This window comes from Cuculus canorus, chromosome 2 (assembly GCF_017976375.1).
Source record: "Cuculus canorus isolate bCucCan1 chromosome 2, bCucCan1.pri, whole genome shotgun sequence".
NCBI classification, from domain to species: Eukaryota; Metazoa; Chordata; class Aves; order Cuculiformes; family Cuculidae; genus Cuculus; species Cuculus canorus.
In genome coordinates, this window is record NC_071402.1 from 75,987,902 (window position 1) to 76,006,242 (window position 18,341).

The 18,341-nt window shown below is 38.0% G+C and overlaps 1 protein-coding gene across 5 annotated transcripts in view; it reads right to left on the minus strand.

Annotated features, from left to right (window-relative positions):
* SEMA5A (semaphorin 5A) overlaps positions 1–18,341 on the minus strand; it is a 331,622-nt gene that overhangs the window by 232,165 nt on the left and 81,116 nt on the right. For 4 of the 5 annotated variants that reach the window (XM_054059836.1, XM_054059835.1, XM_054059837.1 and 1 more), the window contains exon 2: positions 12,648–12,742. The gene's annotated coding sequence lies outside the window, so the exon portion shown is untranslated. Of the gene's footprint in view, positions 1–12,647; positions 12,743–15,696; positions 15,819–18,341 lie in introns of those variants that run through there. The other variant, XM_054059839.1, reaches the window with a different exon arrangement.

Below are 18,341 nucleotides of genomic sequence, written 5' to 3' on the forward strand. Positions count from 1 at the left end.
GCAAGCTGTTCTGTAGTAAAAATATACTGCCATGTATTGTGAGTAATAGCATTTCAGCAGACAGACCTTACCACAGATTCCTGTTGATTTTAAAAAATGACATAACTTCAAAATGGCATTGGGCCGATGATCAGAAAAAGGACCCACAGGTGGTTATGAAATACCTGTACACTCCGATTTTGCAGCGTGAAATTCAGGAAATTCCCAGGCCTGATAGTGTAACAGCATCCAGGAAAGGTCCCAGTAGCTGCTGCTGGCATCTTAACCTCTTCCCCATGGTGTGTGCCATTTGCTCCTGACAGAGACCAGATACTGGTCTGAATACATCTCTGACCAAGCAAAGCAGTTCATTCCCATGTTCTGCAAAGATCTGAGCTCTGCACTGCACAACACTCATAGATTGTATTTTTACTTGTATTGCCGTATAGTACATATATGTGTATTTATGAGTTATTCATAAGCCTTTTGAAAAGTGAATATATGCATCTGACCATAAGACAAGGAAAATCTGTTACATGGCTTTTTACAAAGCACATACTACAGTACATGAGTTGCAACCACAAAGAGAAACACCATCCAGACTAGACAGTCCATGGCACTTTGTTTTTTATAATACTCCTTCACCCATCTAGTAGGAAGACCTATGGTTTGGAAAGATACCTGTCTTCTGGTTATGGCTGAGTCAGCAAAGACCTCAATTTCAACAGAATCATATAGTCATTAACTGGACTTCCCTACAAGCCATCACAAAACGTGAGATAAATTACATTTCAGAAGCTGCTTTCCATTTCTTCAGCAACACTGTTAGTGCTCCTTAGAAATATGCTTTTTGAACATCCTTGGCACGATTCTGAGAGATTAAATAGAAAATATAAAGCCGTGGACAACATTTTTTAAAACAACACCTTACAAGACCTAGTAATGTTGCCCCTGAACGAAGATGCTATACTATATATTCCTACACCTCAGTAGATGAAAATTAAACACTAAAAACCTTTTTTACTCATTAAACCTGAATAAAAGTATGCTAGTCCACATCATTAAAACAGGAATTACTAAGAAAAGCAAAGACCAGACCTTTAAATCATTTTTAACACTTATTTTAATTATACTTGTTAGCAAATGCAGCCTCAGTTTGTGGCACTGAGTTTTCCTCTATTTTAAGCTATGTAATTATGTTGATTATACAAAACTATTCACATATTTTTTATTAGGGGAAAAAAAATTGTTTCAGTCTATAGGGGAACTACTACAATGATGAAATTTCTTGAACAGCCTTCAAACTCTATTCTTCCCTAGCTTTACTATTAACCTACTTTGTGTAATCTTCTGCTAAAAAAGAATCTGTACTCCCTGGATAAAAAGGGCTCATGGAAAAAATGAATTTTGAAATTTCCCCACTAGGAATTAGGAATTCATGCAGTAACAGAGTCACAACTACAAGGAAAGCTGTGGCTATTTATTTGCATTAACAATGTTCTGAAACACATATACCAAAAGTACTCTTAAATTACAAAAACTTATGCTTTGAAAGCCACCCGCATGCCTTGCTGTCTACTGTGAGCTCCACCCAATTTCAAGTATGATGCAGGATAGGAGAAGGAGGACATACTCTAGCTTAGGATGCTTTCTCATCTTTTTCTTTTCCCTTCACAACTTTTTTAACTGTTTTGTACTGGAAACTATATTAAAAAACAGGTTTAAAATCGTTATTTGATTGAACAAAAGGCAGTAGTTCAGGACTGGGAGGAGATCCATGCAGCACAGCAGCAGAAGACAATGCACTGAGATAGCCATAAGAAAAACAAAAATAACTGAAAGACGGAAGTTTTATCAGCTGAGGGGAGAATGAAGAAGATGAAGGTTAGAGTTGGATGAAAAATTTGTGTAAAAGCTTGAGCATGTATAACAAATAATTTTTAGTGAAGGAAAGTCTGATGGAAGCAGGTAAAAAGGTAATACAAAAGCAATACAAGATTAGCTGTTGCATTCTATATAAATTGGGAATAAGCAACACACAGACTGAAGTCGTACATGTTGAATAATTAAGAAAGACCATCATATCAAAGATTACTGCTGTAGCCATCTGGCCGTTCTTTTTATATTTGTAAATTGTATGGGAAAACATGCCAAAATTCATGCATGGATATAAGAGAAACCAGAAGGAAGACAGAAGTACAGGAACTTCACATAGCTGGGTTTTTAAAAAATTTATACTCAACTTAAAACAGTTTTCGGCCATTTTGTATGTCACTGTAAAAAAAGTACTTTATAGTACTAAGGATGTAGCTTCCCTAAGGACTTAACAGAATGCTTCAGCAATCTAAAGGATAAAATTTGTACTACTAAAACAAAACTGTTAGTGGATATTCTGCATGTTAATACTAGGCAAACTTCCAAAATAAACATTATATTTAAGTAGTCACTACTTAGAAGAACTGCTGGATGAACTCCAAAATGTCATGAAATAACTACTGCGACAGCCTGCTTCAGTTAAATAATACAGGCAAATTTCTCATTCTCATAGTGGGTTCAGCCCTGCAGTTCTTCGGTACAGTTTTAAAGGGCAGTGGTTATTAACAGCTTCCAGCAAATGCATGGTGGTCACAGTTTGACAACCAAAACACAGTGTAGGTGAACACACTTATACTTGTATATCAAATCCACTCACACCCATGCCACCAATCTTTGCATCAATAACCAATGTAGTCTCTAGTTACAGCAGCAGTTTAAGTGACAGCAAGGCACAGCAGACTGATATGAAGGAATGGGAGAAGTGAGGCAGCACAGAGCTCCCCCAATCCTATGTTACCACTATGGAACACTTCTGCTCCCTAGCTAGTTATGTATACATAGCTTTTCTATTAAGGTAAGTGCTCAAAACACCCACTTATCTCACCAAGTATATTAATTCTTCCTTCAGTTCTTGAATAAGCAATAGAGAGAGTACCCTACAGAGAATGCTTAGGTGGATTGAGCCATCCAACGTCTCAGCATGGATTATACAAAATGCCTAGAGTAAGTAAGCTATCTCACTTCCCTTACTCTTTAACATTACAATTGCAAAGATGATGATTTAGATTTGTTATATATATGTCAGCAAAAGTTTTCTCACACACTTAAAAAGATTTAATATACAAATGAAAGCACTGTTTAATGTTCTTTCTAATTGCATGATTATAGGGAATAGTGCTCATAGGGGATGCACTGATCCACATGACACTCTTCTGTACTAGATTTTGCATTTCAATCTCTGATTCACTTAAGAACTGCAACAGAAATATCACACAGCTCCCTTCTAAGCCACATTAAATTGCGTTAACGTCCAGATAATTCAGACATCATACAAACATGCCTCTTTTTAATCAGTAATATTAACTGTGTGGCTAATTTTGTTGTTTTCTGAAGATGTCTATTAGAAACACAGGAAACACTGACAAAGTTATTAGAATCCTGGAATAGTAAGTCTGAAGTGAAAATCATGGCTTCCTGAAAACTCATCCACCTTTCATTAATTTTTCACTAAATCCTGAATCCACATACAGGTATTTTACACTTTCCGTGAAAGGCTGAGTCAATAAATTCTTTCCTAGAATAAACCAGGTAAAATTAGAAAAAATATTCAGAAGGCACAAAAATTTTCAAAGACCATTCTAAAGGGAAAATAAACAATACATCAGAATCTTCAAAAAGAAAAGTCAAAGTTCCAAATGAATACAATGCTTATACTTAAAAACCTTATGCATTCACATACAAAGGTCCATGGATCATGGTTGGATTTTCTTCTTCCAACATAGCTGTTAAAAATTTAAATTCTATTTTTTAGTCTGTTCAGAAGTAGTAAAACTTGACACAACAGAAGTCATATGCTATCTGGTGGAACACACCCAATTAACTGCTCAAACAATGAATAAGGAGATGTTGAATAACCTAAAGTTAAATGATGAATGACTCTTGACGTAGTTGTTTCAACACATAGAAGCATCTTGGGGGCTTCCTTCAGAATATACGTTATGCTGTTCTGTGTATTTACTTCTCAATAATATAAAATAAATATACTCTGTTGCTTCCAAGTCTGAAATACTGTCTTTAAAAGTAATTTTAACTTATTTATATTTTCATGTTTTATCCAATTGTTAATAATAATGCTCTTTTTAATGATTTCCATCTAAGAGCTTTCAGGAAAAAAATCTATTTTGTAAGATTGTTGCACAAACTAACAGTGTTGTGAAAATCCAATTTGTTTGGTGACATCTTTCACAATAGTTTCTCAGTGGCTGACAGTTTCCATCAATCAAAGACTAAATTATTTTAAGTGTCACTGATGTCTCCATTATATCCAAAATCATTTTAGAGTTCCATAGCTTTGTAGCCATCATTTTTCATTTATCACTTTGGAATCTTATAAGCATACAGTAGGTATGCGCAGATTGCATCTGCTGAAACATACCTTAGACTCCTCTTTTTGAGGAATACAACATTTAGAGATCAAATGTGTCAAAGTCACCTAGAAACATGTAGGATGATTACATCTTCCCTTAGCTATTTCTAATAATAAAGGCAATGTTTCAGCTTTCTTAGGCTGTTCTTGCATCCAAATTTTCTATTACCCCCACAGTTGCTTAAAGAAAAACTTCCTGGCCATCCCTAAATTTTACATCACACAGCACACTCACTAGTGTCATAGCAATAGCCTATGGAAACCTTCACTTGCCACTGCATCAGCTTTCCAGTACACTGTCAAGCAAGCTGTATGACCTGCACTCAGAACACCATTACCTAGAACTGCCTAAAACCACCAAGATCTATACGCAAAAGCCACATAATATGGCCTACACCTTTTTTTGCACTAGTTTATGTAATCTTCACAACCTTACATATGGCATTCCTCAAAAGAAAAAAAAAGAAAAAAAGAAATAACCAAATGCACACATGGCACAAGCAGAAATTCCTTTCCTGAGATGAACAAAGAACCGCATCACCAACACACTGACACACCACAGCTGAACCTCATACATTTTTCTGGGAGGACCACCTGCCCACTTGGACAACAGCCCACAGCAATAAGCAAAGGTACTCCTCGCAGGTAGACCAGTACAGTTTCCAATTAACTTCGCGAGCCTGCTCCTTGATCTTCTCCCATACCAAGTCTTTATCCCTGCACCACAGTCTGAGCAAAGACCCTAGCTCCCAAGCAAGATAGGTCTTCCCAGCAGTCAGTTGTATCAAAGCTTAGTCACATATCAGCTAATGGCAGCATGCCTCAACACTGAGATCTGTGTGCTCAGTCATGATTGGCACCATTTTCTCCCTCCAGTCATCCCCTGTGCCAAAGGGAAACCAGCCACCGGCTGCATTTTTAAGAGCACCACAGCTGCTGTACATAGGGAAGGTACAGCACCCATTAGATCACACTGCATCTCCTTCCACACACATATCTTGACCTTTCCACTCACTCTCCACTGGAGCCCAGCTTCCTCCTCTCCTTCTCACAGTACTCTGCAGAGAAGCAACACAACAACCTGCTTCTGCTGAGCTATACAGAGCCGTCTCAGTCCTGAGCTGGGTGCTGGCTAACCCAGGCTATGAACATGCACCAGCAACATGATTCACTATAAGGTATCTCAAGATCCTACTGACTCTTCAGCATCAAGGAGGATGGCACATTAATGAGTCCACTCCTTTACTTCACCCTGAGCTGCAGATCTGCCAACCAATGCATGCATTACAAGCCAGACCAATCTCATTGCTTATTTGCTTAGGTACACAAAAATTTGGCATACCGCACTGGATGTACTGATGTCTGAGGAAAAGGGCGAGTTAAAGACAAGGGAGAAAGGTCTCTGCATGACTACAATTAGCCCTGCTCTTCCCACCTCTCCAGCAACATTTCTAAAAGAAGCAAAGAGGCCAATTCAATTTCAAGACCTCAGCTCCTAAAGTGCTTCTTCACAGTATCTTTTAAAAGCATCTTCTCACTGGCAACTGAGGCTTGTACAGGTTTCTCATCTCTTTGTCATCACAGAGTCTTGGCAGATAACGACAGGACCCATCAGTGCCCATCATGTACATTATGTGGCAGAGTCATGGCACGTACCACATATAAGTAAATAAGAAAGCTAGAAAATTTGTATCCAAGATACTGTGAGTGATTGTGAAATAGCATATTCCTTCTTGATGTGTCCCAAGACAAGTGACCAGCTACCCCACTGTATGAATGCCACCTTCCACTATGCCCTAAGGAAGGGTGGAGCTCAGAGTAAGTACATTAGAACCCCTACAAACCAAGGCCTATTGGCACACCTATTGGCACACCTACAGCTTTGTAGTCACTGTAGACATCAGTGTCTCTTTTTTGTGAGGCAACCAAAACCATCTTTGATCAGCAGGAGTGGATATTCTTTTAAAATGTTAAACCACTACCTGTCCTTTCCTGTATTTGTTTTATTTTTTTCTCAGTCAATAATAGAAAGAATGCTCTGATTTCCTACAATCTCCACCCCTTCTGCTCTTCCACAATCCTTTTGCAGTTAAAAGTCCTTCTCCTTTATTTACCAACTCTCTACTTTCATGTCATGTGCATATTGCTACAGAAAAACTTGTTAAATCTACCTCCAGAATAACCCTCCAAGTATAAAGCTCTAGAAAAAGAAGGAAAAAGAAAAATGGCCATTAAAAAAACCACAAAAACTAAAAAAAAAACCAAACACAAAAAAACCCAACCAACCACTAAAACACACAAAACTCTTGTAAATGGCCTCTGTCAATGATATAAGGAAAAACTCAAATAAAATTAAAGGGTTGACAAATGAAAGTCTAACTAAAACCTGCCCTTCGGCTGCAGGTGCTGTTTTGAAAAATTATCAAGTCAGAGCAGAAAAGTGTCAGCTTACATAGAAGTGGTGGAGAAAGATACAAGCACCATAGCTATGAGAAGGGTCTATGGAAAGGAATTGCTGGAATTCAAAATAAAGAGCCCAGAAGGAAAATGCTGAAGAGGCAAAGCCTTTCCACTAGGAGACCTGTGTAATAATGAAATGCAGAATTCGACCTAGAAAGGGGCAAAAAGGAAAAGAGATTGGGCACAAAAAACACCAATCAAAATAAGAAAAATGCTGATATTGTATGCATCTGGCCAGGTGAAAAATCAGCAATTTACATCAGCGTTAGGAAATGTATAACTCGAGAAGACAGATTCAAAATGTGAATAATACTCAATTTATCGAAGAGTATTAACAAACTTTCTAGCAAAGTGTGTTTGCTGTGCTCTACCTCAGCATGCTTCACTCCAGAGAGAGGATGAGACTTGCATGCTATTAAGAGTTCCAAAAGCATGGAAATAGCAACAGGTTCCCTTCATCCTATCATACCTCTCCAACTCTGTCTTCCGTTTCATGCCACTTCACCATGATGTGGATGGTACAGTCGCAGAGTGATGTAGCAGAAACTCTGTATTGCTAAAGTCACCATGAAGGTGACTGTGGTTTAAATTGTTAACTTTTTGAATATAAATGATGATGGTTTATCATATGTTAGTTCAATCACTATAGCCGTATCAATTTCTACAACTAACAATATAACTATAGATAAACATCTCTTTTACATAGGAAATCCAGTGCAGAGTTCATACTTTTTTTGGTTTTTAAAGACAAATCTGTATTTATTCTGTAATAAACACAGAAAGATATTGAAAACAGAAATTGAAACATGACACAATCACTGAACAAAGTCTTTGCAAACCTTCAGTCCTCTGTAAATCATAAATAAATGAAGCAGAGGTCATCTCAGCAGGTTAATAATGAATCTTACTGCCAAGATATAAAGTTTACTCTGGCTAGGCTGTGCTATCTAGTCCATGGATAAACGGGTATTTCAATTTCCAGGGCTGTCAATCCTGCATGTTTTCCAGCACTAGATTCCACCATATATTATAAAGATGCAACCTGAAGCCAAGTGAAAAATAATTCTAACTGCTTGCAGTGGTGTGGCAGAAAGGGCTTCCAGAGTGAACATATTATACACAGTACATTAATGCACACACTGTAAGTACAAAATCTGTGTTTCACGGTGAAAAAAAACCCATATAAGTGTAACAAACTTAGATAAACCTGAGAGACAGCTTAAGGAGTCTCAAAACAGTGTGCTTTTCTACAAATTTGTTTGACATTTTCAAAGACCAAGACAAGAGAAAGCAACCCACGAGACTTCAGGCAATCAAAAAAAAAAACCCGAAAAATATAAATTTATAAATCAAAGACCATTTAGGTTCACATACGTGTTAAAACTCTTCTTCTAACTATCATTAAGCTCAAAGATTTAACAAGTTCAATGGGAAGAGGGTCATTCCCCGTAGCAAGAAACAAAGAGTCTTCCAACTAGACACAATGACCTCATCTATCCCTCTCTGATCCTCCACCTCATACGTAGAGTCAAGTACAGCACAACTCCTAATTTCAGTACAAAGCTGTTGGCAGCTCAGTGTATACCAGACACAGAGTTTCTAAAAGAGAATGGAGCTCCTTTATCCCACTGAAATTGCTATTGCTGCTTTGAAGCAATGCAGGTTCCTTTTACCAAACAGCTACTGCTAACAAGCCTTTCATTGTTATGCTTTACTCGTTAAAATTCCCCAAGCCTGTCACAAAGGGAAACTTTGGCACAAAGGGAAAATTCCCACCACCATACACACAGTGCCACAAGGAAGACACCAGAAGAGTTAGAAGGGCCTCGAGGAAGGGCTCTCCTTCACAGAGGGACTAGCTCAAAGAATTAGGTGGGTAGGGAAATGGCTGACCTAAGCAATACTTTTAATTGGTAATGACCTCTGTTATGTTTCTCTTCCTTTTTCCCTTGTAACTACTTGCATTCTGCATCCCCCTCTTCCCGCAAGAAAAATACTCTTTATTCAGGACTGTGTACATCATTATTTGAAATATTCATATCATCTTTTTCTTTGCAAGTTTTGGCCATGCTACTCAGAAATCCTTTGAGTCTCCATTTCAGCTGATTTAATCTCATTTTTGTTACTATTCTTTACCAAGAGCAATTACTCTCTTTAATTTAAGGAGAAAACATTGTTCTCCCCTCCCACGTTTTTTGATTTCAAGTCCCCTTGGAAAACTTCCCAGAAGAAGTATATCACTGGTACAGGAAATTTAAATAGTCTTTAATACTGGCACAACCCAATCCATCTCAGGTCCACAAACCACTGATCAGAAACCAGAGACATTATTTCTTTCATTCCCAGCATCTGCTCATCTCTAAACTCTTAAAATCCTGCTAATTCTTAGGAATTTTACTCAGTAGTTTCCCAACCTTGCCTACATCTTCCCATTTAATTTCTTCAGTTTGATAATTTTCCACTAATCTCCCACTATCCTCTCTCTTCTCTGTTTTGTCCACTTCAACTGCTATAATTATGCAACTCTGTGTCACTTTCAGTCTTGCCCCCTTGGTCATCAAAATGTAAGTCTAACATTTTGCCTCTCAAGCTAATTCACAAATACAAAACTATCGCCAAGTTCAGTACTCTTTTCTTATTTTCCTTGTAATCTCTTGAGGTTTTGCTCAATCTCATTTCATCTTGCTCATCTCTGCCTCCAGTCTACCGTCTTTATGCTGAGATGGGTGTCACCAGAACTTACGTAGTGAGAAAAGGTGTTTTGCTAATTTCTCAGTCAGACACACAGTTCAGAGAACATAAGAAAAAAAAAAAGTGAGATTTTTGGACTAAAACTTGAACTCTTAATGAAATAGCTTGAATATATTAAGACAAATTTAATTTTAATTTATCAAGTGCCAAAATAAGCTAAAAAGCATTCATCTTACAATGAGGCAGAAGTGTCCAAGCTCAGTGCAAAACTTCAAATTACATTAACAGCTTCATATTTCTATCAACAGAATTCTCTTTTGGGACTGCACTCTGCAACTTTCCAATTTATAAAATAGCACATAAGAACTGCAACAGTGGGCCAGGCTGGATGTTTAACCTCACCCACTACCCTGACTCCAGGACCAACCAAAAGCAAATGTCTAAGAGAACAGTGAAAACCAAAGCAGTCATAAAAACGTTCTCTTCCACTCCCCTCAAAACACCACACAACTTTCCACAATTTACAGTGCAGAAGCTTCCTTATGTAGAGCTAGTTTGTCATCTTTTTTTTTTTTTCCTCCACCTCCCTTTGCAACTTTGTTCAGCAGCTCTTTATACCCACGCATCAACACACAGCATCCCATGGCAAGGAATTTCAGAACTGACTTGCACACTATACAAAGAAAAACCTCTTTTCCTAGCTTTGAAACTGTTCCCTTGTCTTTATCTCTTCTAAAACAAAAATAAGGTGGCACTGAGTATTCACTTCCCATCCACACACCTCACAGCTTATATGATTTTTATAGATCTCCAGCATTAGCATGTGGCCACTATCTCCTTTTTAAGTCTAGAGACTCATCTATCTAGTTGTTCTTGAATGGAAGCAGCTCCACCAATGCCTTCTGCATCCCCTACCCTTCCTCACCCTCGTTGCCCTTCTCTAAACCTCTTCCAGTTCTAGTTCCCTTCTTCTGAGATAAGAGGACCAGAAGAGCATACCTTTTTTAAGACTCAAATGCAAAACAGATGTAAAGAGTGGTCTAATGATATTTTGATCTCTTTCCTTCCAAAGCAACTCTTGATATAAATTTGCTTTTTGACTGCTACAAAAGTATAGAGCAGATTTTTTTTATCATTTAATTACTGCTTCCAGACTCAAGATCTCAGGCCATCTCAATATATTTCACCATTACTGATCCTTAGGTTTAGGAGGTTCTTCTGCACTTTTTCAGTCTACTCCCTTTTATTTTCCATTCTTTTGCCCTGAATAACTTGGTTTCAGAAACAAAGCTTGTCACCGCACTCCTGTTCGACGTCACCTATGAATACGAAGATGCCCCTGTGTACCAACAGAGACCTCTGGGGAAATCCACGGGTGAATTCCAACTCATATTTCCACCAATGTTTTTTCTATTATTTAACCAGTTATTTACACAGTTGTCAGTCCTCTCCTTAACCCATGCCTCTTTTTCCTTTTTAAATTTTTTGCGAGGACTTTGAATACAAAATGCCTTTTCTTAATTTAAGTCAAAAAATACTTCATAAAATCCCTCGTGCTTGCATGCCGGTCACCTCCTTCAAAGGACCACAACAGTTTAGCAAGACCTGCCTTTGAATCACAGAAATGCTGGCTGGAAAGGATCTCTGGAAGTCATCCAGTCTGACCAACCACTAAAAGCCGCAGTAGATCAGGTCAGCTGTAGCATTATCCAACTAAGACTTGAAAGCCTCCACCAGGAGCAACGTGACCCTTCTTCCCTGCATAATGTGTGCCAGTGTTGAACTACCCCCCTGGTGAAAAAGACTTTCTTACAATGCCAAATCAGAACATTCCCATCTGCAGTCTGTATATGTTAACCTCCTGTCACATCGTTTGCCACTTCTAAGAATATTGGCTCCAACATCTTTGTAAGGACACTTCAAATAGTTGAAGGCTAATGTTAAGCTGTTTCTAAATCTTCTCTTCATCAGGCTCCCCTTCACAGAGATCAATTTCTTCTCCATACCTCCATCGTGTTTATCCAATGTCCTTTCTAAAAGAGTCACTAATCATTTTTTTTTTTATTAATCCACTCAGTTTAAACAAGAGGCCTGTAGGTTTCTATACTACCAATACCACATGAACACTCTCTAAAACATGCCATCATCTTCAAGTTTTCAGCTGCTGAGACACTTTAAAGCAAGAGGCTGCATGCCACAATCTGTAGCTGGTCTGTTTCACTCTTCCCTTCTTTAAAAACTTGGGTAAGCTACATCTGGATAAGTTAAATTGGAAACATGCAATTTCTTCCACAATTTCTCTTACAAATGCTTCCAGCTGAGAAAGTCAACCTCATAAGCCTCCCACAAGAAGGGCTCTAAAACAGGAACCATCCCACACTTTTCAGTGGTGAGCACACACAATATAATTATTTAGTTTTCTTCCATGGCCTTATCTCAGATTATTCATTTCATAATGTCATTATATGCAGGCCTCACAGACACTTAAAATTGGCTTCCTGCTACTGGTGTTCTTGGAAAAAGCATTTATTCATTTTCTGTTTAGCCTGATAAAGGGATTTTTGGTCCTATTTCCTTCTTTGAACACAGCCACAGCTTTTTCTTAAGATGTCCTCTTGCTTTTAATAGTCTCCTCTACCTTGTCATTTAGCTATACAGGCTTACTCTTCCCAAGTCTTTTTTAGACTGATGGTAAGCATTTGTGTGTCCAAAACAGCACCCTGAAAAAGAGTCTCTGCTACCTACAAACATGTTACTCTTACATTTGTCCTTTCAGTTTTTCTTTAAACAAATATCTTCATTTTTACTAGTTTTCCTTTCGGAAGTCAAGCATAATTAAAGAGAAGAAAGGAGAATTGAAAGTTGTTTTCCTTGCATTCCTCCAGCTTCCATTTCTTGCATTTCCTTAGCTTAGGGTAGGGCAGGGCAGAAAGAAGGGTAGAATATCTGTAATGGTCTACAAAGACTTCTTATAGGCCTTTTTCAAGGCAGCTTCTTACAATCTCTCCATGACATCATCAGCTATCCTCTGAACAAAATATAGTCTCTTACCTACCTTTTAGTCACCATCCCTCTGTAATCATTAACGCCTCTGTTCAGCGTTTGTGCAGAGCTTAACACAGTGGGGTCCTTGGTCTACGTTGTAAGCTCCTAGGAGAAGAGGAAATATAAAAGAGAAATAATAGGTATTGAAGAGAATTCATCAGCAATTCCTAGACATTTATAACAGTCATAAAATAGATATCTGTCTTTCAAGACAATAAATTACAAATGTAAGGCATTGAACTACATGGTTGGAACCAGAACCAAAGAGAAAGAGTCAGGAAAAAAAAACATTCTCTAAAATAACTGGCAGCTTAGGATGAGAATCAGAGAACTTGTTACAGAATTACCAAAATCCATGAGACATACAAACTTCAGAAAAATCTTCACTGAAAGAAAGACCCTTGGTGCCCTAACCACCACTAAAATTAAACACACCTAAAATACAGACTGATATCTAGCCCCAAGTGAAATCCATGTCAAAATTCAGGTGGGCAAAACCTTAGCATTCTTTAATCTTTTCCTAAAATAGAAAGTTCAGGAGAAAAACAGTTACTGTCTAAAGTCTCAAAACAATAAAAAAACCACTTTCAAGAAAAAAAGAGATGTCTCATTAAGAACACTCCAAAATAGTAATCCATTTTGTAGGAAGGACAAAGACAAAAGTAATATACAAAAAAAAAAATCTTGCTTTTTTCTTTAGTGAAATGAAGGAACTTCTAATCAAACAAGTGTTCTTTTTACTTGAAACAGCAAGACAGGAATCACATAGCAGGTTCTTTCTCTCAATACCTCAACAAAAGGGTAGTTCACTTCAGAAGTAAGAACCAATAATAGTCCATCCAATTTAAGCATTTATTTCTTTGATTGATAAAGTCTACAGAACAAATACACAGAACAAATACACTAGCAATCAACAGTTCACCTTTCAACCTAATCAGAGGCATGAGGCAAAAAGGAGTCATTGTTCCACTCCATTTGCTCACTTATATAAACTGACTACATTAGATACCTGGAAATGCTTGCCATTTTTTTCCAGTGTTCTGACCTACAGAAGTCTTAGGAAATCTAAGCATAAGCAGTACTGCATAAAAATATTTTTATCAAGGAAACATTACATGAGCAGGAAGAACCCACCAGGTTAGACAAAAGATCTCGATTTACGTTCACTACATCAAAATTTCTCTACAAACATCCTGCTCCTTATCACCAAGAACTTCAGACTTTTAAAATTTGTGCATTTCCTTCTAGAATTAAGAATTTATCTGATACATGCACATATACACACCCCTCCAAGAAATTCAGCGATGTCAAACACTGATGTAGAAGTTGTGAAGTGTAGATATAGATAGCTTTCCACACGACACAGCGATCAACCGAAGCTAAATGATGGAAGGTTACTGTGAATTTCATAGTCCAAGGTGGTAGGTGAAGCTTATATATTTGAGAAGATATCGCATCACCTTTTCTTTGCCTCCCACTTTTCAGAACAGCAAGGACAAATTTAAGTCCTGGAAAAGGACCAAGTTCTGCCTTTTATATTACCACGGAATAGTTGAATACCTCAGCGTAACTACCCGTCACCAGTACACATTGATGACAAAGTACTCTGAGACATTCAGCCTGTCAAGTAATTAATTATAACTGTTCGTATGCAGTAAGTTCTATAGACAACTACAAGCAACCCATCTCTAAGATGCAACATGCTAGTGATTTTATGTATGCACTCACTACACCAGAATGAGCAGCTGAATTACTGTGCTTTGAAACATTACAAAGGCTGCTGTATACCTCAATTTTTTTAAACAGATTTGACAATACTAGCACTTTCCATACACACTTCAACCTGTCCACTGTCCCCTCACCACTTGGTTCATGATTCGTATTTCTACACAAATGTAACAGATTTTATTTTAGCAAAATAAAAGCTTTGGCAAGTTTATTTTTATTCTAATCTTAAGAATTAACCTAGACAAAACTGGAAAGCAGAGCCTGGATTCACCTTAATGATACGGGGAAAACGTGCACAAACACAGAAACAAACTCATAAAGCTTGGATTTCTACAGATACATGTCTTGCTTCCCTTACACTTCTTAATATGGCAGTCTTCCCCTTCCCACGGCAGTAGCAGCACCGTCATCAGGCACAATCTAGTATATGCTATAAATAGCATAACACCAGAAATTAGCCTAAGTATTAATTTAGTTAAGCTAAAGTTAGGCTAACTCAGCCTACACAGCCCACACCAAAACAATCTTACAGAAATTATAAATTAAACCACCGAAATCAGAGGACTGACTGAAAAAAACCACATCGTTTTTTTTTGTGGGGGAGGGTATATATAACCATGGTTTGCTTTGTGTTCCCTGCTTCTGTCTCCTACCTTTTTCTTTCAAAATGACTTCTGAAACTGAAGACCAGTTTCCTTTTAATACAAAAACTTTCATGAAAATGTCCAGGCAATACAACAGCCAAACTCACGTTCCAAATTGCTGGTTTTAGCCTACTCTCAGTGATAAATACAGGCACACGAGAGAAATTCACCCATGGCTCATTTTATTTTCCCAGAACTAAAGAAAAAGGGAAAAAAGCCTTCAGTAAATGGATAAAAATATACAAAGGTGTATAGTAACAGAAGTATTCCAGAAATCTTTGCTAGATTTAATGGTAAACACACAGGAGTGCTGTTATCCATTGCTGTTAGAATATGGTACTGAAGTCACCGGTACAACCAAGTGGTATGATTAAACCTGGTGGGGGCACAGGGGGTAGTGCACATGCAGTTAAGCCTTCAATGTCATATGGATACAGGCACCACTCTCACATCTGGCTAGTATATTTAGAAAGAAGTTTGGCTACACACTGAATTAAGCAAAGAACTAATCATAGCGTGTCTAGACACCATGGGTTGTCTGCATGCTGAGACATCCAGCTTCTGTTTTAGCTTCACGGCACCGCCCAGGCAGTATGCCACAGCGCAACCCCACCTCACCCAGTCAGCTGGGAGCTTGCCCAGGCACCCAGGACTTGCGTAGAACACCTAATGTCAACCATTGCTCACCTCACAAGGCAAAAGAAGGGCACTGTGGGAGTTAGAACACATCTGCCCCACGTCATTCCACCAGCCAGCCTTAGCTTTTCCTCCACAGAGATCACAACCCGAGTTAGGCAAGTTGCTCCAAGTGACTTCTGCTGATGTTAGTAGGGCCGAGGTAGGAGTGTCAGCAGCACCAGGGAGATAGGCATTTGCCCCACTTCAGTGCTCTCACCATCTAGACAGAGGAGAACTGAGCACGTAAATAAACTTTATGTACTGCTTAAAATACTATTGAACAAATTCTTTGCCTCTGTTGCTATTTAGCAGCAGGAGAGAAAAATAATTTTAAAACAGGAAGCATACCAAAATTGAGAGAGGGAGGGAAATAATAATAACAACAAAGCACAAATATCCTCCCTCCTCTTCCCTTCCTCCAAAAAGTGCCTGTATTATGCAAATATATCCTACTTTGAGAGATTAATCAAGGATGAATGGTTAGAACAGATGCCATATACAACCTTGTGCTCCTTCTACAAAAACTAACATTTCTCCTTATAATGTATGCTAGTTAATATTACTACTCATCTTTCTCTTTTCATTCTGAAGAGGTTCTCACACAAGGAAGAGATCTTATTAAACTCAGCTTTTTTAATGGCCTAAAGAACAGATGTGGAAAGACGGCAATTATTAAGCAAAATCTAGGCATGAGGAACATGAAAGAAATAGGAATAGCCTTTTTATAAAGCTATATTTTGTTTATATGCCTTTCAAATCACAGTATTGAGTAAAATTAAAAAAAAAATAAAAGTAGGGATTTTTAGGGAAAAAAACCAGAACCAACTGAAAATCAACAACATCCTTGAGGGTGTCCTAGCCGCAACTGTTCGAGACCACAGAAACACATCCCAAACACGTACTGTAGTGCAGAACATCAATGTATGGAGTGCTACACCTGCATCCATACTCCTTCATGTGCAAGACTGTTAAAGATCCAGGTCTTCATAGATGTGTCTTCCCATTCAACTCCGAAGTCACATCTGGACAGAACAGGAGCTGTACCAGGACTCCCTTAAGCTCTAGCATTTTCCCTTGCTTGCTTAACACAAGCTCCATGTCATGAAGAATTGTGGACATACGCACACATACACACGATCTCATGCGGAAATCATATAAGTGGCAGACCTGACTCATTCAGAATTTGTCAGGTTTACTTCATAGACATGGTAAATCCAACACAATCAGAACAAGAGACAGTCACAGCCCACATGAAGAGCATCTTTGGAGAAAAGAAGAAAAAGAAGAGTCCCATAACGTATGACTCATTGAGTTCACTGTAACACATGCCAATGCTCAGGAATATGAGCCCTGGTCATATTGTCTATATTGATAGCTGTATTACAGACTGAGGCACCTTTTTTTCATTTTTTTCTGAAGGGGAAGGTCTTAATAATGGCAATTAGATTAATGAATAACCTACAGCTTTAACTCTATTTACTCTATCACTTTCTCCACTAGGCGAAAATAAGAACAAACACAGAGACTGCAGTGCCTGGACAGAAAATGTATTGCTGACAGGAAAGCATAGATCAGAATACGTGAAGTCATCAGTCAGCCAGAATTTTCTGGTTGAAAACTATAAAACAGAATAACAGAACATTTATTTGGTTTTGTAGGGATTTGACTAATAACAGTTCATTTAAAGCCGCTGAACTTGACCTACTTACTTGTTTTAACTCCATCTAGGTCAAAGTGACAAGACATGTTAGTGTAAATTTAACCTTCCAACTAACCACCACAGATTTATAGTCCAAGAGCAGCATTTAGTTCTTGCCAAAAACCACGATGATTCCCAAAATAGTAATTTTTAAAATACAATACATTATTAAGACTGCTGACAGAATGAAGAGTGTTACCCAGTTTAAAATGGCATAAATGGAGAAAAACAGTAGTAAAGAAAAGATTATTGCCATCTTGCTCCCCCTGAAGTCAGTTTTTAATGAAGACTTCAAAGTGTGGGGAAAACCTGGCCTTTGTCCAACTTTCTGCAAATTACACAACTATTTTTATTTAAAATAAATCAGTTCTGATGCAACTCTGATCTCCTTGAGTTTGACAGCGAAACAACTTCTGAAAATATTTCTTTTAGAGCATGACACCATTTATCCTTGTGCTTTTCTGGTCTTTCACTGAAGCCTATAGGAAATTTCAAGTGCTCTGTTGCCACTTGCATTTGATGTCTACGTGTTTCCAAACTCTTACCTGATTTCCTGAACCTGAAGTTCACTGGATTGATAATCCAGACAGACTTTTCACGTTCTAGGATACTAACAAGAATAACTCCTTGCAACCAAGTTGTTTTAGCTCTGACCACACAAGAGCCTGAGTTTCAAAATCAGATTAATAATGACAGTCAATGAAGAGAATTACTAAGTACTGTAGCATTATATACACAAGAGTGTAATTGTGTACGTGCATGTATGCATGTTTGGAGTTTGGGTTTGTTTGTTTTGGGGGGGAGGGGAGAAGGAGAAATATCATGCAATGATCTTCTTGAAAAATCTCCTTTCTCCCCCCAAATAAAACACTGCACTCCGTATTTCATTTTCTTTTGCAGTTTTCACCTGTAAGAAAAATAGTCTCAATATCACCTCACCCGCCCTGCAAAAAGT